The sequence below is a fragment of the Chaetura pelagica genome, unplaced genomic scaffold (assembly GCF_000747805.2).
Source record: "Chaetura pelagica isolate M959 unplaced genomic scaffold, ChaPel_1.0 scaffold11, whole genome shotgun sequence".
NCBI classification, from domain to species: domain Eukaryota; kingdom Metazoa; phylum Chordata; class Aves; order Apodiformes; family Apodidae; genus Chaetura; species Chaetura pelagica.
In genome coordinates, this window is record NW_009952694.1 from 2,093,040 (window position 1) to 2,120,815 (window position 27,776).

Below are 27,776 nucleotides of genomic sequence, written 5' to 3' on the forward strand. Positions count from 1 at the left end.
TGCTGAACATTTCTGTAGCTCTGCTGGTCATCTGATTGAAGAAGAGAAGAGGAAAACTAGCTTTTTCACTTTGTTGCATTTTGCAAGTTAGAAGGACTTGGTTTCAAGTACTTGTCAAGTGTTCTGCCTCATCACTGTGATGTTTCTTGTCTGCTAAAATACAATAAATACACCTGAGTTTTGACTGTCTGAGAGTAAACACTAAACAATCAGCACACGAAAGCACTGCCTGCAATCTTAAGTGAGAAAGTATTGTAACTGAGTTGAAGATCATATGAGAATTTGGCCTTATTTCTTTCTCCTCCTAAGTGCAAGAAGCTAACATTTCAAACCCCTACTAAGTTACAAATTAGTTCACCTAGGTATCAATCACTTATCAAGCACTTCTTTCTTTTATATACTAACTTCTTCAAAACTGCCTGTTTAATTCACTGACAAAAACTAATGTCTTGGATCATATCATTAGTGCCAGATGTATTCCAATTCACAACATTTCCTGGAACAAATCAAATAGTCTTTTTACTGCCCATCTGACTCAGGATGATCTCAAGGGTTCATGTTTCCATTCATGTTTTCATTCTGAAGTTAACATAATAGCTCTCAGTTCACTCTTACACGAATTAACAGGACATTTAGGATCTCTGGTGGAATCCCAAATTATGCAGCACTGCAGCAGGTAAAATTTTTAACAAGAGAATGTTGAACATTTGTGAACAAGCTACATGAGCACTTCCCTGGAAGGTGAGACTTGAACTTCCATCCTGCATGGCTGTGGCCTCCCAGCTGAAGCTGCATTCAGATTTCAGGGCCAGGCTAATCAAAAGAAACCCCTCTCCCCCCTACCTCCGTGCAGAACTTGCTGCCTGCGTTGCCGACGTGCCTCTAGCAGCATCTCACAGTGATTTACAGCCGTGCTGCAGGAGCAAAGAGTCAGTCAAACCTGTGCTGCAGCTCAACAACATCGCTCGCAGCTGGATAAACCAGCACACTCGTGCCAAAAAAAGAGAACATAATCTCTTTGCAGGTAAAACCACAACAGCAACAGAAACACAAACATAAATGTGGAATAAAGATCCTCTGCTAACCAGAGCAAAAGTGTTCAGTGCGGAAATAAGTGTTATTGTGGTGAAAGTGAATGTTTTTTCACTTTTCTGTGTCATGCAGAGAACATCTCTCAGTATTACTTTTTAAATCAGTAGTTTATAATGAACTGCCAGCTGTTTATTCAAAAGAGCCAAAAAGCCTTTCTGAAGATCACTGAAAACACCAGTAAAACTTGCAACAACATCTGTCTGAGCAAGAACAATCTCTTTGGTAAAGATTTTATGTTTTGTCCTTATCTACCTTTCTCTTACAGCTCCTGGTCCAGGCTCAGTCCTGTCCACACTCCTTCCTTTGGTACTGGCCACCCACACAGCCCCAGTGCCCCTCACTTTCATCTCAGTGTTTCCTCATATGTGTCCCTGGTGTGAGAAGCAGAGGAGCAGCCTGTGTCTCCTGCAGTTGGAGAGGTGGGGGGTGGGGGATGAGGCCCAGCCACCAGCTGTGGAAGAAAAGGCAATTTCTGGCTCTGGGACAGGAATTTGGGAGGGAAAGCACCCCTCCCCACTGCACTGCCAGCTGGCCTCAGCCCTGCTGTGCTCTGCAGGAACAGCAGCCCCTTTCACCAAAAAGCCGAATCCCTGCTATGGGACACACAAAACTTCTACCAGAACTTCAGTTGTCCCCATCTCACAAACACCCCTGCGCCCTATGAACAGGTCATGGGCACCCCCAAGCACACTGGCAGGAAGAGATACTGGCCCAGCTGCCAGAAACACTACAGCAGCATTAACATGGGGTTGGTTGCAGCCAATTAGCCCTGAATGATACCTGGAATAGTTAGCCTTGCCTCAAAGGAGGAGAACTTTGGCCAAGCACTGCTCTGTTGAGGCACAGCTATCCTTCTCTGGTGCCAGAGCTTGCACTGGACTAAGTCTTTGGTGTAGCTACAGGTGTCCTTGGTAAGGAGGTGAAGAATTCAAAAGGCACAATAAGATGCCCTGCACTCATTTACCACCCTTAGCAGAAAAATAGTGTGCACCCAATCTGAAAAAATACTTGAGGTTTTTCAGACATACAAATGAGAAGTTTCAAAAAATGTTTAAATCCTTCTTTTTAATCCAGGGAAAATTTCCAAAATGCTCGGACTCCATTTATTTTTTATGAAGCTTAAAAGTAAAGATTTCTTTGGAAATTGAAAATCACATTAAAATGTTACCCTATGGAAGCCTTCCTGTTTGTTGTACTTAGGAGTCCCAGTTGACATTTCCTCCTGGAACTTTAGTGGGAGCAGTACTCCAGCTGCTTCCATCACCTACAGCAGCTCAAGAAGCCAGAGCCAGGTGCTCCACAGAGATACACAGCAACAGGCTTGAGGCAAAGGTCACAAGCTGCAAGAGGAGAAATGCCGTTTGGGTACAAGGGTGGAAAAAACATCAATAGGAGTGATAACACATTGGAAAAGGCTGCCTGTGGGATCTCACTCTGCAGAGACATTCATGCTCGCTCAGTGTGGGGTGAGCAACCTGAGCTACCCATCATGTTAGCTCTGCTTTTGGCAGCATGTTGGACTTAAACGACCTCCACAGGTTCCTTCCAGCTTACTCTGTGAATGAAATATGGCCCACTATAACCATCTCAATGCTGTCAGCTGTACTTTATTCTTCAAATCATTCTGGACAGCTTTTGCTTTATATTAACTAAAGCACCTTACCACTTCTGTACAGCGTCTCCTGGTGGCTGAAATGAAGAAGGCTGATGTTTTTACAAAATGGATTATGTAAACTATAAAACCGAAATGGCATGAGCAACTGCCAGTACCTTTGTCAAATTTCAAACAAAAGTTTTTTTACAGCATTTAAATAGATGTCCAATTTCATAGGAAATTTCTGAAACACTGGTTTTACATAACACGGCAATAAATTCCAAACTGTTAATGTTTTCCAAATTTAAACACGTCTAATTTTAATTCCCATCATATAACTAAAAACTGCAAGAAAGCATGTAGAGGCCTGATGAGGTGCAACAAACATATAATAAATCAGAACTCAGAAGATAGCTTTCAAATTATTAGAATGTTTTCTTTATGACTAATGTCATATAACCATATATTGTTGTATAGTAGTTCAGATAAATAAAAAAGGTTAACAATTAGTGAAAAAAATCCCTATTTACTATCTAAATATATTTCAGGTTTTACATATTAGAAATCTGTCCTTGCTTTAAGCATCTTACAGACATACCCTTCCTCACTCCTAAAAAATACCCAACTGCTATTCAATGTGTTTGCCCATGCTCAGACCAACTCACTGCCCCTCCCCAGCTCACAGGCCATACTCATTGTGCTCCAGAGACAGGCAGATGCTCAGCTGGGATAAGCCAGCTTCACACCCCTGAATTCCCTCATGGATACCAGTTGACACTCCCACTATGTTACATTAAGTTGTGCCACTGCCTCAGTTAAACAGCTCTTTCCATCACCAGGATCTTGCCTTCCTGTTTATAGCTTGTCACTGAGATTTGGTTTCAGTCATATTTCCTTTAAAAAAGTGTATAGTCTCTTTAAATCAAGATTTTGTGCAGTTGGCAGCCTCTTAATCCCTTTAGGGCACACACAAAAGATTGTGAGTTTTGGGTGTAGTCTTGGTCCTCTGCTGATTCTACCATCATCTGTATCAGGCAATATTAAAGCAAAATGTTGCCATAGCAAAAGCAAACACACACTAAGACCTCTCACACTTTATAAAGAAGAGGCCTGAGGAACTCTTCTTTAGGAAGTCCAGATATCTTATTCCTTTTTAGCAGACTCCCACATCCATGCTCACACTGAACCACATCCTGCATTTGTCATTTCACTCAGAAGATTTTGGAGCAGCTGAAGGGAAAACACTTCCAGGTTTCTGAAGTAGCCAGGAACCCACCCTGTGAACTTAACAGACTGTACATTTGTGAGGGCCTTCTTGTGGCAGCACTTTTCTTCCAGGAAGAATAATTTTAAAAGCAGTCCTTGGAGTACATGGAGAGATAAAAAACACCAGTACCTTTTTTTTGGGGGGTGGAGGGTCAGGAGCAGAGAAGAGGAAAGGATGGAAAATGTAGGTCATTTTTAAAAAGTGTTCTGATATTGCTTCTCTTCTTTTTTTTTTGTATCAAAGCCACATTCTTGCATCTTAATACAAGGGCAGCATCTGTTATATAATTAAATGCTTCAGTAATAGCTGGACTTTAATCTCCAGAATCAAAGGTAAGAAGTTCTTACACTACAAATCTATTAATTACATTAAGACTCATTAAAGACTTGAAGAAGAAGAAAAAAAAGGCTTTACATTCAATATTTCCAAGAGACTTGCTTACTAGACCTTCACAGAGTCTTGTGTCTTGTTTCTGGAATCAATCTGCAACTTTCTAGTCAAAGGGAGTTTCATGGCAAGATGCTGAATCACTGCAACAGCAAGAAAAAATAAGGAAAAAAAAAAAAAAACACAAAGGAAAAAAACCCTGACAGAGCCTGAAAGGGTTTTTCTGCCTGGGTTGTAGCCCATCATCTGACAGGCTGCTCCTGTGCCCAGCACTGCCCTGAGCATTGAGCATCCCCCTGTTTTGCACTCTTGCTCCAGCTGACTTTGGCCACACCAGGGGTTTAGGAAGCACTGAGAGCTTCAGATGAGTCTAGCACTGACATCTCTGCTTCGTAATCATGCTTTCATCCCACACATTTGGCTACCTAGAATTACAAGGTGATGAAAAAGGCCACTGAAAAGAATTAACAGTATCTGGGTATTTTCTTATTCTAAGCATTGATGTGCTTGATGAGTAGACACAGATACAAGAGGATGGTTTTTGCTGTCACCACATTTCAGGGAGGGGGCCCAACTAAAACATGAAAATCCCAGGAGGGGGAAGATTTGCATTTGATTGAACAAACTCTGCCTAACCTCTGTTTAATGTCCAACAAAAAACTTGGAAACAGACATTTCTTCAAAGTACCACTGAAAGTGGACACCCTTATTTTATAGCACCTACATTAGTAGCATGCTAGTTACTCTTGAATTATCCCAAATTGTCAACAGTGCTTTATGTTCAAGGAAATCAGGAACTGGGGAAGCATAACACACTAACATCTAGAAGCAGAAAGCCATAATTCTGATTTATAGTGAATATCTTCAGCTAATCTGTTAGAAGATGATCTGTGCAAGAAGAAAAGATGCTAAGAGTATGCAGTTCCTTACTTGGTTGTGAAAGCACAGGAAATGTGTTCAGAAAAATATCCTAGACTGTATGGTATCTGTGGGGGCAAAAAGAATGAATGTGTGTCTTTTTACGTTGAATTCTGCATGGATTAAGATCAAGAAGCCCCACTGAAGTCAGCAGATCACATTATATTGATGGATGACCATGGATATTCATTCCACTGGTTGCATCTCTGTGTGAATTTTGCTTATGCCTGCAGAAGTCTGTACTTTTTGAAGCTCCCAAGTCCGTTTCACAGAGTGAAACTCAGTACAGGCTACAACACCAAAGAAAGAAGTCAAGAGAAAAACTAGGGGAAAAGACAACTGAGTATCCTTTGAAAATAGACTACTTACCTGTTGCAAAGATCTCTCATGTTTTTGTTTGAAATTTAATCTTGGAGGTAATCAAATCTGCTATAGCAAGTTGGTTGCTTCATTTCCCCTTCCTTAACCATTTAGGACTTTCTTTGGGACACTGGGAGCCACATTCCTGGAGCTGCCTTGCAAGCATCTGCTTTGCTGCAGTTCAGCCAGCAACCTCACCCTTAGAAAATAAGGTAGAAGGGGGAAAGAGCTACAAAAGATAAAAGGTACACAAAATTAATTGTAACTAATGTTTGCAGCTTTATTTACAAAGCCAGATAAAATTACAATTCTGAGGATAAATACAAAACACTAATATGGAACAGTTTTCTTCATGGTTGGTTCAAATTTCCCACTAATACTGAGCTTTAAACATAAGAGACCCCCTATACTTACTCGTAAATACAAGCGCTGGCAAAATGCCATCTTGCATTTTTAAAAAGGAGAAATCAGTAACTCTTAAAAGAGGACACAGTCAACATAACATAACATAACTTTAGAAAGTAAAGAGGTGGCCTTTTGAAACAGAATGCCAAGCTAGCACTCTTGTCCTGAAAAACTCCCCCTGCCCTGTTACAGGCAGCCTCATTCCAGGGTGAACGTGACATCTTCTCACATGAGAACACAAAGAAAAAGCACTGCACAGGAAAGCAAAAGAAGAATGTATGTTACTTTAGTCCACGAGAACAAATATTAAAAGACCAGGATTGAGCCAAAAATCCCCCTTACTGTCACATAAAGAGTTACTGAACAAAGACTCTTTGTCTCCACTAAACTTTTTTCCTATACCTCGTACTTGGTGAGTCAAAGGTTGTTGGAAACGACCCAAAATAAAATTGCATTCAAAGCTTTGGTCTCTTCCTGCTTCCTTTTTATCTTTAAGATGTTAAAAACTCAGGTACTATCTTTGCATACACGACTATTCATCTTTAATTTAATAAATGATCTATTCAATGTATTAATGGTTAGCAGTGCATATAAATTAGCATTTATAAAAATCAATTACATTGTCTTATAAGACAGAGGAGAAACCAAGACCTTCATCACTGGATCATTTGTATTTATCTGTTAATTATAAACCTTAATTGTCTCCTCATATCAGATTAATTTGCATAAATTGCATAAGTTTAATGTTTAACAGGCTTTCATACCAGAATACAATTATTTTTTAAACATTCTTTCTTGAAATATTCATTATTAATTACAGCATTAAAATTAGAAGTTCTGATAATTGACTTTGGCTTCTCCTTGGCTCATCATCATCTGTCCATTGAGGTCATTTATCTCATGATTATGCATGCTTTGTGGCTTCTTATTACTGATGTGCTCAGTTTTAATTGTACTTTATAGGCTGTCAGATTTCTCTGAATTTTGACTCAAAGCAGAATATTATGCGGTGGACTTTTTATAGTATATTCATCTTCTTAGCATACCTACACATAACAGCACAGTGGGTGATAGGACTTTCTATATATGAACTATTAGGTACAACTGTTTCCATCCTGGTGAGGAAAACCTTGGTTTCATGAATGGCTTAGGAAATAAGAAAGGCCTGTAAGCACCCAGGAAGCCTTGGAAAAGAATTCGCCAGCTGTTATGTATCCTCTAATATCCTCTTGTCCTTAATAACTGACCAGGCATCTCTAACTGAAATTTTCACCAGCGTTTTTCTTAGAGATTGTGGTTTGTTGAGCCCAGAAGGTAATGAAATAAGAGAAGAGATGGCCAAGATGAAATACTGACAGATGTCTTCAGTTGAATTTGGCTGGCTTGAACGTAAAGACTTTTTGAAAACTCATGCAGCACAGGCGTGAAAACAAGTGGGTTTTACTAAGTCTCACATACGGGGATTTACTGTACTGGATTTTTCTTCCAGTTGAAATTATTCACATTATTCACTTAAGAATATTTTTTTTTAATTATTTTTTTTATCATCAGATATGCTGCCAAGAAGAGAGACCAGTTTCTAAAAACATTAAACAAGCCTTTCTTATATTGTCTACAGCTACTATTACTAAAATGCCAGAGGAGCTCCAGGTCAATAGCTTCTGAGTTCAGTGCATATTCAGTGCATATGAACTTTGTAGGAAAAACACTGAATCCAGTACCTACTTGAAACTACCAATATCTCCTGCAATTTGTCTGTGCTCCCCAAGCTGATGCAAAGCTACTGCACTCTTGATTAAGAAGCATCACTGACATATTTCCAGCAAGTTGCTGGCACACTTTGCTGGGAAATTCCAGTTAAAATCTGAGGGTGATTCTGTGCAAATCATTTTTCTATAGCAGGGGCTTTCCCATGCAAATGTCTACACGTAAATCAATGGAAAAAACTCAGTGATGGGTCTTGTTGTCAATACACTTGATTGGGTGTATCTCCATCATAACTTACCTGTCTCAGAGCACACAGGGTAAGACTCCCACATCCATATCCGATGGCGAGCTTAAGGAGGACTGGCTGGATGAGTATTACATTATACAAAGTAGAAGTAATAGCAAATAGCAGCAAACTGCCAGTTGTCCTGGTTTTGCTGGGTCAGAATTCTAAAATCATTTTTCTGTTTAGAGAAACTGTAGTTTTGAAAGACTGCAGAATCCAATACCTTGAGAAAAAAAAGATATAAGATGCTCTGGTGTGTGGTTTTTCCGTAGTGACCAAGGTCAAGGGTAGTTTTGAACCATGCAGATGCAGTAGGCTGGAAGGAGCAAAGCCCAGGTCAGCCAACCCAAGTATTCCATACCATAAATGATGCCCTCACTATAAATCAGGAAGTTTGGGGAATGTCTGGGGGCTCCTACCATGGCTGCCTTCCTGAGAGGGTCTCCTCAGTCATCCCATGCCTGAGGCCTCCTTCTCCACTCGCTGTGAACATTGTGTTCCGGCCTGAGCTGTGGTGCTGGCAGTGTTGCTATTCAGGCTTCTCTGCTAGAAGTGCACAGCTTGCAACTACTGTCTGGAGCTGATTGTAAATTTGGGTCTTATATTAGCATTGGGGTTAATATTGGTTCACTTTTATAATTCTATTACATCTGTTTTCATTTCAACTCACGCATCTCTCTTCCTTTCCCTGAGTCCCCCTCCCAGGTGATATAACAACCGTCCTACTCACACCAACAGTGCTTCCTCAGAGTCTTACAGATGCATCTAACTGAAGGAATGCAGTAACTGTTAGTCAAGTCTTTCAACTTGGTAATAACTCCAGGCTTTTCCTGATTCACAAAAGGAGACCAATACCTGTCACTGGCCTAGAGAACTTTGCCAGTTTTTTCTGCACAAAGTTCTAGCTACAATTACCCATTTCACCTCAAAACCAGATTGCTAGAACACGCTTCACTTGAACAACACTTTCATGCCTGATTTACTAGATGGGCATCTTTCATTCAAATTTATTAACCACCTTGATTTACATTTGAGAGAAAGATGGCAGTATCTTGGGCATGTTATTCTTTTATTGCCTCCTCCTGGGAAAGCTGCTGAAAACAAGAAGCATTCCCCTCTACCACCTTAGGGGCTCTGCAGAAATATTAAAGATTTCTGATGCTGGCAACATTCTGAGGAAGAGTGTCCTCAGCACACAGCAGTCAGACACACTGCAGGGAAGTGGTGCCTTGCACGTGTGCTGGACCCTCTCCAGCAGGGATTCTAGTTGGGTTCTTGTCATACTTGAGAGTTCCTGTTCCTCTACCGCTCACATCCCCTGGGTCCTGCTCTCCCCAGGAGCACACGTTAGCAAGCATTTCCCAAGCCAAACAAACAACAACAGATAGATCCCTGCAGCTTTACCATCCACTACACCATGGAGCAAGGGTTAAAACCCTTAATAATGGTTCCACCTGCATTAATAGCTATAATCTACTCCCTTCATTGTGCAATGTGAACATCAAGACATCACAGAAATCTGGAGACTATCAGAGGTTATTCCAAAGGCAGTCTTATGTTACTCTCATCCTCTATTTGGTTTCTTTCAGAGAAAACCGATCTAACCATGACATGATTGTATTCCAGGTGGATCTATGATCGCCATCTAGCAGTGCCAAGCATGTGGCAGCACAGCACTGAAGCACACCCATGCTGCAGAATTGCAGTCAGCTCACCAGCTGCTTATCTACACCAAATCTAATCCTACTCTGAGTCATACACTGCAAGATGATAGCCACTCTCTAAAGATGCAGGCAGCATAAGCTGTTTCAGGTAATTAAGTGTGATATCTCTGGGCTTTTCTATACAAAGTTCAGCAGAAAATATTGATATTATTATATATTTTTTTTGATTCTGGGTACTGCCTGGCTACTGAGGCAGTTAGTGGTAGCAAAACTAAGGTGCACAAGACAGAGAACCCAAGTGCTGTATTCTGTCCATGTTCCCTGTGATTTCATGAGCCTTCTGTCAAAGCTGTCACATGTAATTTTTTTTTACTACAGAGTCTCCCATCCACCACCAGAGAAACTCATTTAGCAGACTCTTCAGCTGCTGGGCTCAATGCTGTAATTACATTTTTTAAGAAATCAAGGAGAGAATCTGCAACACCAGAATGTTTGGCACTTTTTGTGGTTCAGATCATTCAAATCTAGGTTGCCTGAACTGCCTCCTCTGGGTATGCCACCAGCCTCCAGCTTCTCCCCTCTGCAAAATACCTCCCTTTCAAGTCTGTTTTCTGTGTCCCTCTGCTGCAGTTGTGGCCTGTGTGGCCATGAGTTGCAAATGTACTTCACTTCCAGTGACATGTTCATCTCCCTCCATCTACTTTCACTTCCTCATCTGCCTTTTCTGACATGTCTACGTGGATATTCAGGGAAAGCTCAATTTGAAGGCATCTTTCTAGTCAAACTGCAAACATTTTTCCCCCCCATTTTCTTTTCCACTTTGGGTGACCCCTTTCTGCACATTCTTTTAGACCAGACTACCAGAGCTGTTGCCAAGATACTAAACCAGATTGTCATTGTAACTTTGCACTCACTTCTAAATGCTGCTGCAAACACCATCTGCCAAAATAATTTCCCTTCATTATTGTATCAGTTATGTCATCCTCAACCCCATTTCTGCAAGCCCTTCTATTGATTCTTTTCCTTAATGCATCTTCTATTGTGACCATGTTACATTCCCACTCAAAGCAGCCAGGAAGATGCAAAGATACTCTGTGTATGCAGTTAGTACAGAAGAAAACATGTTCATGCAATCACACAGCTTTTCCAGACGCAGGCTTGTTCATCAATACCATTAACCAGAACTATAACCTCTTTGAAGCAAGAACTGCATCACTACTTTGTACAGCGGTCAGGGTTCAGCCCTGCTGGGTATTTCTGGGAATGACCACTGACACAATGATAATTGTGCTGATAACAAAGGATAATTGCTCCTAATTTCTTAAGGTTGCCCTTCACAAATAATCCATTTAAGAATACTTGTTAGATTTGCTGTGAAATAGTCTAGCACTTTTTTCAGCTGTTACTTTACACAAAACAGCCAAACTTTTATCAAGACAATTAAAACTTGTTAGAAACCTGTTTCATTCTTTATGAGGGGGTAAAGCCTCCGGACAAATTATACCCACATGACTTTGCCTCTAGACTGTAGAAGACCAAAGCCTTACTCCAATGCCAAAGCTGTAACACCAGTTCTCAAATGCCTTTGCAGTCACTGACTGCATTCATCTGAGCATAACACAGGATGAACAGGTTTAACCCTGAAAGCATATTTTATTAGTCTCAGTTCTAAGAGTTTTTCTCTGTTTGCCTCTAGAACATACTGACAAATACAAAATCCTCTTTTGCAACTGTGTAGAGCCCCATTCATTACATTTATAGTGGAAAAAAAAAATCCTTTGCTGACTTCTATGAAAACTGAGGCCAAGTTTGTTTTCTTAGTCTTACATCGGTATGACAGAATACACTGATCCTTTTCTTTTCCTGGAATACAAGCAGGTTTCATGTTTCCTCTGTGTATAATAGAAGTAGTTACCCTCTAGCCAACTCAGATTGTTATTTCTGAAAATTGTTTTTCTCTCTGGTTTTATTGGGCAATGTAATTATTTGAATTGCAAAAGCATTGTCTGAACAAAACCTCAGATACCAAACCTATCAACTCACAGATTTCCTAGACAGTCAGGGGCTATAACAAAGCTTGCTATCTTATTCTCCGCATAACAAGCCAATAAAAGTGCAGTCACTTAAAGAACCAGTTTGTGCTGTTGAGATGTGTGTTTTAAAATTCAGTAACCCAGTTGCTATTAGAAACTTAAATATTTAAGGTGCAGCTTAAGTTCATATTGAAAAACTCATGCATGCATGCAACTCATACAAGCAGCAAAACATTTCTCTTTAATACAAGGGACCCATCATGTCATAAGGATGAAACAGGGAAAACATCATTCCTTGTTGACCATATAATCCTTGTATTTGAGAGGGACACCAGATCCTTGCTACATCACAAGAGTTTATACTTGTTTCCTAAAATATGCTTACTCCTCATTCAGATGCCCAAGAAAGAAAACCAGCAGAAAATTATGGACAATATGCTTACCAAGGAATGACAACCTCACCCTCTGCAATTTTAAAGACAACACCAAACTGTGTGGTGACATGCTGGAGGGAAAGGAGGCCATTCAGAGAGACCTTGAGAGGCTTGAGAAGTGGGCTTGTGCAAACTGCAAGAAGCTCAGTAAGAGCAAGTGCAAGGTAGTCCAGCTGGGTCGAGGCAATCCCAAGCACAAATGGATTGAAAAGAATCCAGGGAAGAACGACTTAAGGGTGATGGTGAGCAAGATGAGCTAGCAGTGTTCACTTGCAGCTCAGAAAACCAACTGTGTCCTGGGCACCAAAAGAAGCATGGCCAGCAGGTCAAGGGAGGTGATTCTTCCCCTTCACTTGGCTCTCATGAAACCCCACCCAGAGTATGTGTCCAGTTCTGGAGCTCTCAACACAGGAAGGACATGGACCTGCTGGAGCAAGTCCAGAGAAGGGCCACAAAGGTGATCAGAGGGACTGGAGCACTTCTCCTATGAAGACAGTTTGAGAGAGTTGGGGTTGTTCAGCCTGGAGAAGAGAAGGCTCCCAGGAGACTTCATAGCAGCCTTACAATACCTGAAGGGCCTAAAGAAAAGCTGGGAAGGGACTCTTTTAAAGAGCTTGTAATGATAGAACAAGGGGTAATGGCTTTAAACTGGAAGAGGGGAGATTTAGGTTAGACATTAGAAAGAAATTCTTCAGTGTTAGGGTAGTGAAACACTGGAACAGGTTGCCCAGAGGAGTTGCCCATGCCGCATCCCTGGATGTGTTCAAGACCAGGTTGGATGGTGCTCTGAGCAACCTGACCTAGTGAGAGGTGTCCCTGCCCATACAAGGAAGGCTGGATCTAGATCTCGAAGGTCCTTTCCAACACAAACCATTTATGATTCTATGAACAGCAGCACTGTACCCTGCAATGTGTAAAATGGAAAAACAGTCCATAACATGGTCTAGAAAGGCAGACAGAGAAAATGAGAGGCAGAGGAAAATCCAGAAAAGTAGCTAGGTCTTGTTTAAAAGCAGGTAATAAATGGATCAACAGAACTGGGGCAATCTCTGTCAGCCTGGAGAAGAGAAGGCTCCCAGGAGACTTCATAGCAGCCTTACAATACCTGAAGGGCCTAAAGAAAAGCTGGGAAGGGACTCTTTTAAAGAGCTTGTAATGATAGAACAAGGGGTAATGGCTTTAAACTGGAAGAGGGGAGATTTAGGTTAGACATTAGAAAGAAATTCTTCAGTGTTAGGGTAGTGAAACACTGGAACAGGTTGCCCAGAGGAGTTGCCCATGCCGCATCCCTGGATGTGTTCAAGACCAGGTTGGATGGTGCTCTGAGCAACCTGACCTAGTGAGAGGTGTCCCTGCCCATACAAGGAAGGCTGGATCTAGATCTCGAAGGTCCTTTCCAACACAAACCATTTATGATTCTATGAACAGCAGCACTGTACCCTGCAATGTGTAAAATGGAAAAACAGTCCATAACATGGTCTAGAAAGGCAGACAGAGAAAATGAGAGGCAGAGGAAAATCCAGAAAAGTAGCTAGGTCTTGTTTAAAAGCAGGTAATAAATGGATCAACAGAACTGGGGCAATCTCTGCAGCAGGGACAGGCATGAGATTTGCTTTGCAAGAAGAGTGATGGAAAGATACTCTGATGCATAGGACACTTGTGATTTTTTGGAGCTTCTCTTGTTCCCCCTCAGCTGACTCCATGTAGAGCCCATCTACTTAACAGCAGGCAAAGAACACCTTGTTCCTGCTCTTTACAGTTACATGTCCAACTAAAACTTTAATAATCACACTCCAGAATATATCAAACTTGTGCTGGTTCTCTACACTCATGCTCTTAGTTGAGGGCTTTTGCATTAAACTCTTGAACAGAAAAGACTAAGAGCTAAATGCTGCTGCATGTGACTACTTTTCTTAAAGCATTTAGAAATAACTGATCTACCATTTCCAAAAATCCCATTTCAGACGTCAGTGAAAGGCAGATGAATCTTGTACACTGTATTTTAAATTTAAGAAACGTTTTCATTGAGATAGCTTTGCTTTTTGATTAAAGTAAAAAAAAAAGTGGAGTAAAGTCTCTCAATAATACTAAACTTGTCACTCGACAATGCAAGCAATAATTTAACATTGTGTGCTCAGCACACATGGAGTAAGAAGCATTTCATATTAATGCTGTTTTCATAATGGTATATCTGAACTGCACAAACAACAGATAATTGACTCAAAAATGAAGCAAAATAAATACACTTCTCCAGCAGAGTTTGAATAGAAGGTTTAAAAGGGGTCTGGAGTTAGTTTTCATGACCCTCCCTTTGCAAAAACATTGGGTGATAATTCAGATACACCCTATGAAAGTTAGCATCATGCCAGTGACTTCAAAAAGCTTACACTGATTGAAAGCATTCCACAGCATCCCATGTTTTGACACAATAAATATTTTTACTTTATTGTCCTTCATAATGCATGAACACTTCGGGCCAGACTAAAAGCATTAAGGCTTCTAACTCTACTGAAATGTCTGCCTATTTTACAATTTCTGTGGACCCCTAGACACAAGGGCAAAAATCACGCATGAACCTGAGCCTTAGCTAGTCACTATTCTGTAGCATCTACAATTACCTTTATGACCAAATGTAATGTAAAGAAACATTACATATAATACAGGATGAGTAGGATAGAAAAGGAAATAGTCATCATTTGAAATAAAAAAATCCAGGGTCTCATACTGAGCGTTACTTTTGACAAGGATGTGAATGGGAGGAAATGACATTGGATTGCATGATGGGATTATTTAAAGTCAAGAGAGAACCTAGGATAACCACAGGCAACCTTTCAAGAAAACATCAGTAATATGGTCTTAGCATCAAGGACTGCTAATTTTTGATTTAACACCCAAGAAAACAAAAGAGACTATGAAAGAGTATTTGCGCATCCCATTTAAGTGTGAGACTTAACTGAAGACATTGAGGTCTCTGTCAAAATTAGTGACACCCTAGAAGCTACATTTTCCATTAGCTACAGGAAAAACCTTTCAGCCGTATTGAATGGCAATAGCTATTATACATGCTTGGATGAGGCTGCTTCATTTCTCATTTATCAGGCTGGTTTTCTCTTTACAGACACTCCTCTATCCAAGTGCTCAGAAAGCTACTTTTAAATACTCTTATTTTCTCAGAGGCATGTGCAAGGTTTGCCATTTTCATGCAAGACAGTCATTTTAAACTGATGAGCGTATAGCTGTGAGAATCTAAAGGTCATTTAGGGAGTGCTGCTGTCCACATAGCTGAGTAGCACCATATACTCAGCTTCTGTCCAGTTGATTTACTTCTGCACGTAAACAGTCGGTTCCTTTTTTGTCAGAAATTTTTTTGTTTACTCCAGTCATTCTCACACCTCACTGGCTGCTTGGGCTAAAAATTATCTTCCTAGAAGTATTCATAAATCTATGGGCACTGATGGGATGCACCCACAAGTTCTGAGAGAGCTGGCAGATGTTATTGCTAGGCCACTCTCCATCATCTTTGATCAGTCATGGAGAACAAGAGAGGTGCCTGAGGACTGGAGGAGGGCCAATGTCACTCCAGTCTTCAAGAAGCAGGACCCAGGGAACTACAGGCCAGTTAGTCTTACCTCTGTCCCTGGGAAGGTGTTAGAAAAAAATAATTCTGGACGTCATCACAAAACATGTGAAAGCAAAGAATGTCCCTGGGAGAAGTCAGCATGGATTCATCCAAGGGAAATCAGGCTTGACCAACCTGATTGCCTTCTATGGCATCATTACCGGCTGGCTAGACGAGGGGAGAGCAGTGGGTGTTATCCATCTTGACTTCAGAGGGTTTTGATACTGTCTCCCATAACATCTTTGTTAGGGAACTCAGGAAGAGTTGGTGATCTAGACAAGGGGACAGAGTATCCTCAGCAAGTTTGCTGATGATACCAAACTGGGAGGGCTGGTGACACTCCAGAGGCCTGTGCTGCCATTCAGCGTGACCTGGACATGCTGGAGAATTGGGCAGAGAAGAACCTCACGAGGTTCAATAAGAGCAAGTGTAGGGTCCTGCACCTGGGAAGAAAGAACTCCAAGTACCAATATATGTTAGGGGTGGATCTGCTGGAAAGTAGTTCAGAGGAGAAGGATCTTGGAGTCCTGATAGACAGGAGGTTATCCATGAGCCAGCAGCATGCCCTTGCTGCCAGGAAGGCCAAAGGAATCCTAGGTTGCATAAAGAAAAGTGTGGCCAGTAGGTCGAGGAAGGTCATTCTCCCCCTCTACTCTGCCCTGGTGAGGCCACAGCTGGAATATTACATCCCGTTCTGGGCTCCACAGTTCAAGAGAGACAGGGAACTACTGGAGAGAGTCCAGAGGAGGGTGAGAAAGATGATGGGGGGATTGGAGCATCTCCCTTATGAGGAAAGGCTGAAAGAGCTGGGACTCTTTAGCCTAGAGAAACAAGGACGATGGTAATCCAAGCAGCAATATTTTTTGCCATTCCTGATAGTCTTGAGTATCACAAATAATTTATTGCCTTAATGCTGCATTGTAGCTTTAAAGACCTGAAAAGTAACTTTGTGCTTCAGAAAAATGTGATCCATCATTTTCTGAAGCTTGAATGATCTAAGTTCAGGTTTTTCATTACACATGTTTCTGAAAAATAATTAAGTCCAAAAAGTTTCCAGTAATTGCATTCAAGAAAAACAGTTTTGGAGGTCCAGATCTATTTCTAAAACCCAGATGTTATTTGGTAGGATTTTCAACTAAAACTTTTGACAAACAGTGGCTTATGGCTAAATAAAAAAAAAAAAAAAAAAAAAAAAAAAGGAAAATCCAAATGGAGTTGCAGCATTTTCTTATGATCTAAGGCATATGAGCAAGTATGACTCTTCTTGGGGTGAAGCTTCCCTATAACTCTTCTGAGCTGTCTTATGGCAGACGGTTGCATACATTGTTCTTCTCTGTCCCGACATGATGGAAAAGAAGTCCCAGGTTTCTCTACTTCTAAACCTCTTATCAGCTTTGATCCATCACTCTTGCTTGATCTTAGTTCTGCAGACTAAAGCTTTCCAAGCAGTGTCACTCATGCCATTCCCATGTTCTCATCACATTCATTAACACTTGAAATGAAGAAAATAAAAAATTGTGTTTGTTACCACCATGTTTTGGAAACAGAATGAGTTCTTGCATTCTCAAAGGAAGGAGGAGCTTTCATGCTCTCACTTCATTCAGCTGCTGGCCAGGCCTCAGAGCCTCTGCTCACACACAAGGCAATCACCCTGACTGGTTTTGGAAACTTATTCTGACCATGCTGCAAATTCTGCTGCTTCTAATGACATGCAACAATGGGAACTCTGTCAGGGAAGCTGGAAATGCTCCTGATCAGAGAGCAGCAGGGGAAAGGCTACTCTACTCCAACTGACTAGATACCATAAGACCTGGGAAAATGAGAGTGGAGGAAAAGAGAATAGGTGATCCACTTCACTCCTGACTGAAGCACATCCTCAAGCTTCAGCTGTTAGAAAATCTCCATCCATTTTTTCACCTGCATCCTTTGCCAACAACAAGCATGACTTCCAGATGCAAGACGTCTCCTTCTCTCACCATAGGAATCTAAAGCAACTCAAACTCTGAATCTCAGGCTTTTCAGAAAGCACCCATATTGAATGGCTGTGCAGGAACCTTCAGTTTTCCTACCATGTTATTTTCCACACACAGGACAACCTGTGCCAATTAAAATTTATCAACGTCTCACAGCATATCCTAGTAGCTGCTTCTCAGGTCTGAACAGCTTGGCTCCACTCACACAGTATCAAACCCCTCCATACATACAGCGCACACTTGTGCAAGGCAGGGATTATAGCTGACGTGTGGACTGATTGCAGCAAAATGCTTTTCACTGTCTCTCTCCCCAGCTTAAATAAATCCTACAGAAGATGCAGTGATTTTGGTGGGCTTCACTTCGATCACTCTTTACATTCAAATCTCTGCAGCGTGATAAAATAACCACTCCTTTTCCTGGTGCTTATGGGGGCTTGGGCTGAGAAGCAGTTTCTGTTCAGCTTATTTACCCTGTTCTTTCTCCTTCTGCTCAGAGGACTTCTTGGTAATATGCAGCTATTTGGAGGTCAAATCAATTACTGTAGTCTGGGGTGCTGTTTCTGGACTGAAAGCAAAAGCACTTGCAGTTTAACAAGACTTAATAAAGGTTGTTAAGGGCGTCTGGCATTTTTTGACCTTTGCTCTTCTATTTCAGAGTTTGACTAGGTCTGATTTAATTAGATAAAAACAGTATAAGAATTAATGCAAGGGCAAAGGATCAGAAGAATGCACATCTAGGAAAAGTTACCAGTTCGATAACTTCAAACTGCAGCCAAACAACTCAGGGTTCACACTGATGAGGAGAAACAGAGCCCACAGAAGAACCTCAGCTGGTTAGCAATCATTAAGAGATCATGCCAGCACCATAGATTTGAGGGCATAGACAATTCCCATCACCACTTTACTCTCCTGAATTAAGGCTAAAGAAAGTCTAAATGTGGATCCAGTCTATGATCTTTATATTTTTTAATATAATCAGCCTTTGGAAAACTCCACAGAGCAGCATTTTTTTCCCTGCCTAGCCACTTCCTCTCTGTACACTGGGGATTGTTTTCCCTCTGACGGGGGGAGTCTTTCCTCCAAGGGGAAGAAAGGGCAGATAAATTAAAATATTCAGAAGTTCCCAGGCTATCAGAAAGCCTTGGGGTCCCACATGTAATCTCTCTCCAGTTTGGCTTGGAGCCTGAAAAACAGGCACTGACATTACGTTAATATGCATTTTCTGAAGCCACCGATTTGTGCAACTCAGCCGAGAGCCAGCTGTAGGTGTGGGGTCCAACAAAAAACATGTCCTTCTCTCATTGGGTTCATTGTTCCTTTTTGGAATGTTAAGTGGGTAGTTTGCTCCCAAATGTCACATTTAGCTCCTGCTTAGAACCAGCACACTCCCTCATTACCCTGGATTTTATTATTTTCACCTGGCCTTCTTCCACACATTATTACTTCTTCTACTGTCTCATCTCCTGAAAATAAAGGGACTCTAACATAAAAAAAATCCTGCTCTGTGCCTATAGAAATATATATCACACAGAGAGCCCCTCAAGTTTCATAATGTCAGAGCTTTGATAGGAAAATTATACTGTATCCTAGACCCAGGTTATTCCAACAAATGTAAACAAGACATTGCAACTCATAAAGTCAACTGACCAGTAGCCCACACCCCACCAGCAAATGGTTTCTTTATCTGCATGACTGACACAACATCTTTTATCAGAACAACATTCCTTTTATAATATTAAGGCCAATATATTGGGAAAGAAAAACACATCATAGAGGGCACAGCTGTAAGTTCTTTTCAACACCTTTCTGGAAATCTTTACATCATCTGGGCTGCAATTCTAACCTAATGACACTCCTGTCTCCCAGGCCTAAGATGTAAGTGTGCTGATTTACAGAACATATCATGCAAAATACACTGCAGCAAACTTGTGCAGGTAGGAACAGATGCATATAAGGCATATGTGCAGGTGGAACTGGACTTCATGTAGTCAGTGGTGGCAGTAATAAAACTCCTAGTCAGTTAATTAAAAAAAAAACAAAACAAAACAGTTTATGTTTTAGACCGTTATCTTAAAAAGATCTGGGAAACAAAAACATATTAAGACAATGGACAGGAAAAAGTTTACAGAACAAATAAAGCTAAAAAAGATACACTGGGAGCAGGCAAAGGGAAGACTAGGAAGTTATTTATCTCAAAGTCCCAAGAGATAACAGTGTGGAACCAAAGGATGAAAACTTAGATAAATTTACTTTATATATTTTCTACAGTACATTAAATTTGGACTTTGTTACAGTTGGTATTTAGGAGCCCACCCTGCTGCAATATAAAACATACTAGAGATACCCAAAGCAATGAGGAGAATTAAATTTACAATGAAGAAAACAAGTGGTCTAGCTAACAGCCAAGTTCACAGGTTATTGCTCTTTTCCACCCTCAACCAGATAGAATAACTTGAGAAGTGAAGCAACCTGCACAACTGGGGAGCAAAGGACTTGCAGGGTGAAATGGAAATATGTATTAGAAAAAGTGGGGTTTGGTCAGATGAAAAAGGGCCTTTTGGAATGAGTAAACCCCAGCACATGAGGATAACATGCCAGACATTAGATACTATATAAAATATTTTTCTAGATTCTCTCTTTGATACCCAGGACAAAAGTCAAGCTGCAGACTTTCAGAGGCAGTTGTAATGCGATGTTTACTGCAGAGCTGATGAAAACAAAAGACTGAAAGATAATGAGTGGAGCTTGGTGACAAATTGTATATTTGAAAACCAAATTACAAGCTTTTGACTAACAGCAAGAAATGCAGTTTAACTCGGGCAAATGCTCCACAAGCTCTATAGTAAAATTAAAAGAAAGATTCAGGCACCTTTGCATGGCTTTGTGCCAAGAACCAAAAATTACAGCTCTTTTTTAAGAGGCCATATATAGACCTGATTTATTCCAGGGGGATGACAACTCAGTCCACATTTTTTGAAAGAAAAAAAAATACTCAGAGACTTGCATTGATGTCTGCCAGGAAAAAAACTGAGTTTTATGTAGATTCTTCCTCATCTCTTCTGAAGAAATATCAAGGTTTTCCTGCCAGCGAGTTACAGCTCAGGGACCTGGTACTTAGTTTGGCCCACACAAAAGAAAGTGCACAAAAGCTACTGAAACCAAATATGTGTTTTTTTCCAACAGTCATAGGAAGCTGAGACTCTTCAAAGGAAGTGCTGGTCTCAGATGTATCTCCAGCACTATTTGAAATTGCTCAAGACCAACAGTTGCAAGTATTCAGTTTGTTAGGCTAAAGCATTTTTTATCAACTATGACTAACTCCTGAAACTCCTGCCTGAGTTTCTTCTGTGGTTTTTAGAAGATTTTCACTGTTTTCCTATTGTAGCAATGAATACAATACTAACATTTTCCGTTCCCCAAGAGACTGCATCAGAGCCATGCAGTAAATACAGGCTTTAATTCCCATTTCTCCTTGTGGGCCTCAAAAGAGAGGGCCTTGAGTTTGTGGAAATTTGATGATACAGCAGGAAATTTTGATACAGAAATTTTGGTTTAACAGCTTTCATAGCTCTAAGGCATCTTGGTACAGTTTACTTCTGTTTATTTCAAGCTTAGTTATTAGCCAAACCCTCTGGCCATTGTTCAAATTATCTCCTGCGCTTGGGAAACATGGACATTCACTTCCATTTAATCTTTAGATGGAAATTCATGAACTAATTTCAGCAACTGAATTCTTATGCCACTGCTTATTGCAAAAGGTCAAAATACAAATATTGAAATGAAATAATCTGAAATTTTTTATACCATGTCACAAAGGAGAAAGGTAGTGCCTACTCTGCTGGCAAGTGCTTGGGTTCTTAAGCATCCTCAGAATTAGAGTTGCACAGGATATGGGTGGAAGACCAAAAGAGCAAGCTTTAAAAAGCCTTTCAACCATGCAGATAAATTCCACTATCAATAAGCACTTCATTACACTCCATTTAACTCCAGGCCAAAAAGACGTCTCTCAAACTACCCATAATGGCTTATATTCCAAAGGAGCTATAGTAGTAGAACTCAGTATTTTTAAAATATTATATCATTACTTGACCAGACAGTCATCTAGGATCCACAGTTCTGCAAGCCCATTATTATAACAGCTGTGAAATGCTTTTCCATCCCCTTGAGATAAGCAGCATCTCCAGTTGAAAATTTACTCTTTGGTAGCCCCATCTGTAAACCAAAAGGCCAAAATACAAACTGGCAGGACCTCCAGGCGCAACAGTGGATGGAAAAAGCAAACAGAACACATTCTGCATTCTGACAGATACCATGAATTGACTTTTAGGTCTCTAAATGCCATTTGTGGTTTCTTCAGAAAGGGGTATAACACTGAACTATGCCATATTTTCTTCTACCACAGGATTTAGCCCTTTAACAAGTTTATATGTATAAACCCTGTCCTATGTCTAAACATAGAATAGCCAGCAAGCAACTGACAAAGGTGATAGCTCATAATCAGATTCTTTGTGTGCTTATACTCATTGTGTATTTAATGTGACATAAAACACTTTAATGATGTCACTGCTTTTCCTGTGTGTCTGGACTTAATCCCGATTAATATTTTATGCTAGTGTTTCCCTTACCAAGGGTTATTCTGTTCACCTGGAGCCACACCTCATCTGATTTCATTCTCACCCTTGCTGAGAAACAAGATTTCCTCCCCCAGGCTTCACAAATAGCAACCATAGGCAAACTTTGCAACACCCACAAACACAGCATCAAAGGAGATAGATATCTGTTGAAATACTTACAAGCTCGACTTCCATGCCATGACATAAGACCAATCTTTAATCTTTAAGAAGCTTCCTTCCTCAACATAAGATAAATACCTATCACTAGAAGCTTTTCCTGCAAAATATCTGAATACTGGCCTTCAAGATGCCTTTTTATATTGTGCTGCTGTCACCTCAGACATTTCCAGAGTAGGATCTCCAGACAGAAAATAAAGAACCAGAGAAGAGGGGCTCCGTATCCATAAGGAAGATGATCAAAACTAGACAATCACTTTTAGAGGTAACAAAACGCAATCCGCATCTCAGGAGAATAATTTGCTTGGCGAGAGCTTTGCTGCAAACTCCTCTTGAGCCCCCTGAGCCCTCTTTTGGAAGGATTTGCAGATTTTTTCTTCTTTTATTGCAATCACAAAAACATGAAATGAGAGACATTTTATTGAGACAACACAATGTGGGTAGGTCTACTAGTAGCCATGACAATTGCAAATTAATGACAATACTTTAAGCCCAGTTTCAACATTTCTGCCCTGTAAAAGCTGATGTCAAGCTTTTATAGGCCCTGAATAACAACAAAAGCAAAATATCCCTTCAGGGATAAAGAAAAAAGATAGTAAGTACTTATTATCAAGATAATAGTTTATGCTACACCATTTATGCTATAAAGGTTGATTAAGTTCTGTGAGTAAAACCAGCAAAGGGAATTTGTTCTCAGCCATGGACTACATGAGGGTGTAGGGCATTCCACTTCCTTTCCCAGGTGAGGATGGAGATCGGAGAAGACATGGTGCAGATGCCATATAAACAAGTACTTTGGATCAGTGCACTCAGTGATTTATTTGGTGAGAAACACAGGAGGTGCAAGAGTTCAAGTCCCTGAAGCCCAGGTGATACAGCACACAGGCTTTTAGAAGGTTTGCTTTCCAGGCTTTAAAATTCTTATAAGCACTTGCTGCCCCGCAGAGAGAATGCCACCAGGTTTCTAGAACAGAGCTACTAGAGACCAAGGGAGAATCCTTTCTTGATTAAGAAGAGTTCAAACAATATAATTTCCTCCTGCATAATTTGAGAATCCCATGAATGAACCAAATAACTTTTAATGGAATATTCCCTAAGTAGATTGTTTCAGTGTTTTTGCCACAGCTCTGCTTTGGGTCCCCTTCCTCACAGTCCTGAATGGTTTTGTTTTCTAATGTATAGTATATCTACAGTTTCATAAAGTGTGAGGTGTAAATTTAATTAACACTTTCAAATGTTAATAAAAGTGTTTTAAGTAAGGTGCAATAATCTAGTTAATATTTTCCAGAGGTAGATATTTCTAAATATTTATTTCCTTAAAATTACATCAATCACAGTGGTGATTGAAGAATACCACTGTGACAGTGATATACACAGGAAACACAATTTTCAGTAAATACTGCAAGGCTCATATAGGAAATTTTATAAATAGACATCTCAATGGAGGAGGAGGAAGACTTGACTGGAGGAACTTAGGAAGGCCTATTCTCCACACAGAGGAGCCTCCAGTCCAGCTGATTGTTAAGAAAAAAAAGGAACCAAAACCCCAGATGTTAACATACAATTTGATCTCCCAGTGAAGCAGCTACATCAGGGGCTCCTCCGTGTAAGGGTCCCACATTGCACAGCAGAATCTCTTCCTGATGACCTCAGGCAACTCCTGAGGAGAAGGCCTGGCAATCCCTCTTCTCAGTTAATCCTTGGCTTTTTTTGCAAAGACCTCTTCAGAAAGGGGGATACTTTTTTTTAACTAAGTACACAAGCCTCTATCTCTATAAAACCAGGCCTTATTATATGCTGAAATAAAGAAATTAAAGACATCAGATATTTTTAGCCATTTAGGACATTTTGCATCAAAAATAAGTTGCATTAAAATTAAATTGCTTTAAAAGCAGCAGTGCTCTCATGTTTGTGAGCCTACCTACAGCTCTGAACTTCTGTCAGGGTTCTTAATGACAGGTAGGAATAATATTGCAAGAAAAATACATTTTTCACTTTAAAAAAAACCAAATAGTTATGGAGTGCCTGTTGAATTGCTCTAAACCAGCAATTAAAACAACAAAACATAGGATAATTCTCTCTTTAAAAAGACAAAGTCTTCAATAAGCAGTTGTTACTTTTATTTCTATAACATTTACTAATATGGTATTGCACTTACTTAAATACTATATCACACTTTGATTTTTTTTTTCATTTTGTTTACAGAACATTCATAAACACTTCATCTTATTCTCTGACCTTGGATTTTCCTTTTATTTCCCTCTGACAGATGTCCCATGTATGAAGCTTTCCTATGCACTCTGCAACAGTTCTGGTAACAATGACACTATCCTGGGCTTGCCCAAGGCAGTGATGAGGTACATCCTGGCCATTTTTTTTTTTAAAGTGTTCCTTCAGGTAGTAACAGTGGGTAAATAAGCATCGCTATTCCTGATACTACTTATAATTTGCACTGCAGTAACTTCCAGATACCACAGTCAGGTGGAAGCATCCTATTATGGCAAACACTGAGGACACATGAGGAAAAGATGTGCCTTACACAACAAGTCTGCAAACCAAGCAAGATTGCCATGGGAATATGAGTCAGGTTTAAAGAAATCAGAATCCACAACAAAGTTGCCTTCAAACAGATAAGAAAAGTACAATACTCAATACTGTGAAGAGTTGGAAAAGCTGGAGGGTAAAAAAAAGAAAAGCTACTCAACAAACAATTTCTGCCACTTTATAAAATTTTTCAAGTCCACTACAGAAGAGAACTAGAGTCCTGCTCTGAATTTATAGTCATACTTTTATACAGTTTACTGCCCTGAAAATGCTGCTCACAAGAAAGTCAAAGCAGCTGAGTGGGGCCTTTTCCCCTCCCAATAGTCCCATCTCCATTTCAACTAAGCAGATTTTGGTAATAATACTATGAGAACAGAAGTCTTAAATCTGTTCATGCATAAGTTGTGTTTGAGGAAGAACAGCAGCTGAAGCCAGTGGAAGTAAACTGAAGCAGTGCCAGGTTAAGCAGTATCAAAAGCCAACCCATGTACTGTATTGGAGAGCATTTTTGCCAGACTTCCCTCAAATAAACCTGTCCAATGGCTTCCAGGGTCAAGCCATGCACCCAAATACTAGAAAAATCAACAGAGGTGAATGAAACTAGTCCCCAGCAAGAGCACGTCAGGTCCTGATGTGCTTCTTAGGCATGGAGACTAAGACATGATTTCATAAAGGGCAGCTCTTCTCTTGGAAATTGATCAGGGGAAAAAAAGAGACAAAAAGATTTATTTTTACTTTTTTCTCCCATCACTGCCATTTTAGATGGCACTTGAGCAAACAGCTCTTTGTCTTTCTTCTTTTTAACAGAAGAAGTTCACCTTAGAAAATATAAGCATGTCATTTTGATGACTGACACCTGAGCACTCTTTTAAATGTTCATATTATGCATTTTCCTGAGCCACTTCCAAATACTGGGAGAGCAAAGAGGATTCTTTCACTCACTATGAACAGCCAGAAATCTCAGAAAGATTAGGGTTGGAAGGGACCTTAAAGATCATCTAGATCCAACCCCCCCTATGTGACACAACACTGCTTTGGTGGTTTAAGAAAGCCTTTTAGCTTCAGCTAAATGCCATTCATTTCTAAAGGAACCTACTTTATTTTGTCTTTGAGGAAAACTCATGAATGAGATTATCATGCAATATTACTAACTTCCTGGATTGCACAGGTGTTCAAGGTCAAAAGCAATCAACTTACTCTTTTCTTAATGTAGGCCTTATTTTCTCCTTCCCACAAGCACTTCAGACATCCCTAAATACCTACATTTGATCCCAGTTCCTCAGCTGGTCTTGAACAACTGTTTGCATTTATACCAAGTGAAGATGATGCAGGTGCAAAATGTGACCACTGTGGTTGGAGAACATGCTCAGTTTGGTATATTTATGTGACAAGAGGGACAAGGGCAAATACTAAAAAATGACTGCTCCTCCCTGCCACATCTCTGTATGTTTCCACAGCCTCTTGCCTACCTGCTGTGCTTTCCTGCAGCCAAGATCAGCCCCTCTTCTAACCCTGACAACAACCTTGCCTCCTTCAGCTTGAGCAAGCTTAGATCTCCTTGATCTGCTTTGTTTTTGCAGATCTTTCCTGCCAGACTTCACATAAATCATAGAGACAGCAAGGGCCGGATATATACCTTTTCTCCTAAGAAAATGGTTTGCTTTTCACATTTTTTACTCACAACTGCAAGAGGCCAACCTAATCCTGCTTTTCATCTTGGTTCTCCAAATGCATACAAAACAAAAATAATCTACTAGTGGTACTTAAGCATAGACTATTTTTCTGCATGACACTCACCACTGCCTGCATTTGCACAGCTCTCTTTCTGTTCCTCACACCATACACCTGACCCTTGACCAGATAATTTCCCCATTACAAAACCTTTTTATGATGTACCTAGTCCTTTCAAATAAATCTTTACTCACAAAGGTTCCCTAATGTTGTATTTTAAAATGTTATTCCATCTATGCTATTTATTATTATCCACTTTGGGAAGCCAGTCCATGAACTTAGATAACTCTGTTACTCACCAAGATGATTAATGAGGTGAACTTAAATATCAATAGCTCAACACCAGCATTTTGAAAAATTGTTTATATTTCAAAGAAACAAAGCAATTTGTAACTTCCACAGAAAACAACTTCAGAATGGACTCCATCCAGAGATGTTTCCCTCTGTAAGATCTTTGTTTATGTTAGTCATGATGAAAGCAGGCCTCTTTACTGGGAGTTGCACACTGTAGATTTCTGACATGCAGTGTTTCATGTCCACTGCTTTCTGAAGATAAACAGAATATTTTCCTATGAAGATGCAGCTTTGTGGAATCAACTGCTATATTTATAAAATAAGCTTGTAAATTAAACCACTGCCCTGGAAGTGATCAGGAACACTGGAGTGTTCCTTTTCTAAACATACTGACATACTCGACAAGTCAAAATTGGTATGTTTATGGGTTGTATACAAAGCCAAAGGCAAGTTTATTATATTGAAGTCTGCCTTTGACAGCTACCATCCCAACACTGACAATACACTGTACATGACAGAGTCAGGTTCCCTCCTCCAACTATTTATATTTCTACTGAGCATATAGGCAAATTTCTTTGTATAAAGAGGGAATTAACCTGGAAATTCACCTGTGGAAAACTCAGAAAGAATAAAGTTAACAGATCTAAAAATCTAGGGTAAAAGAGGTTAATAGCTTCA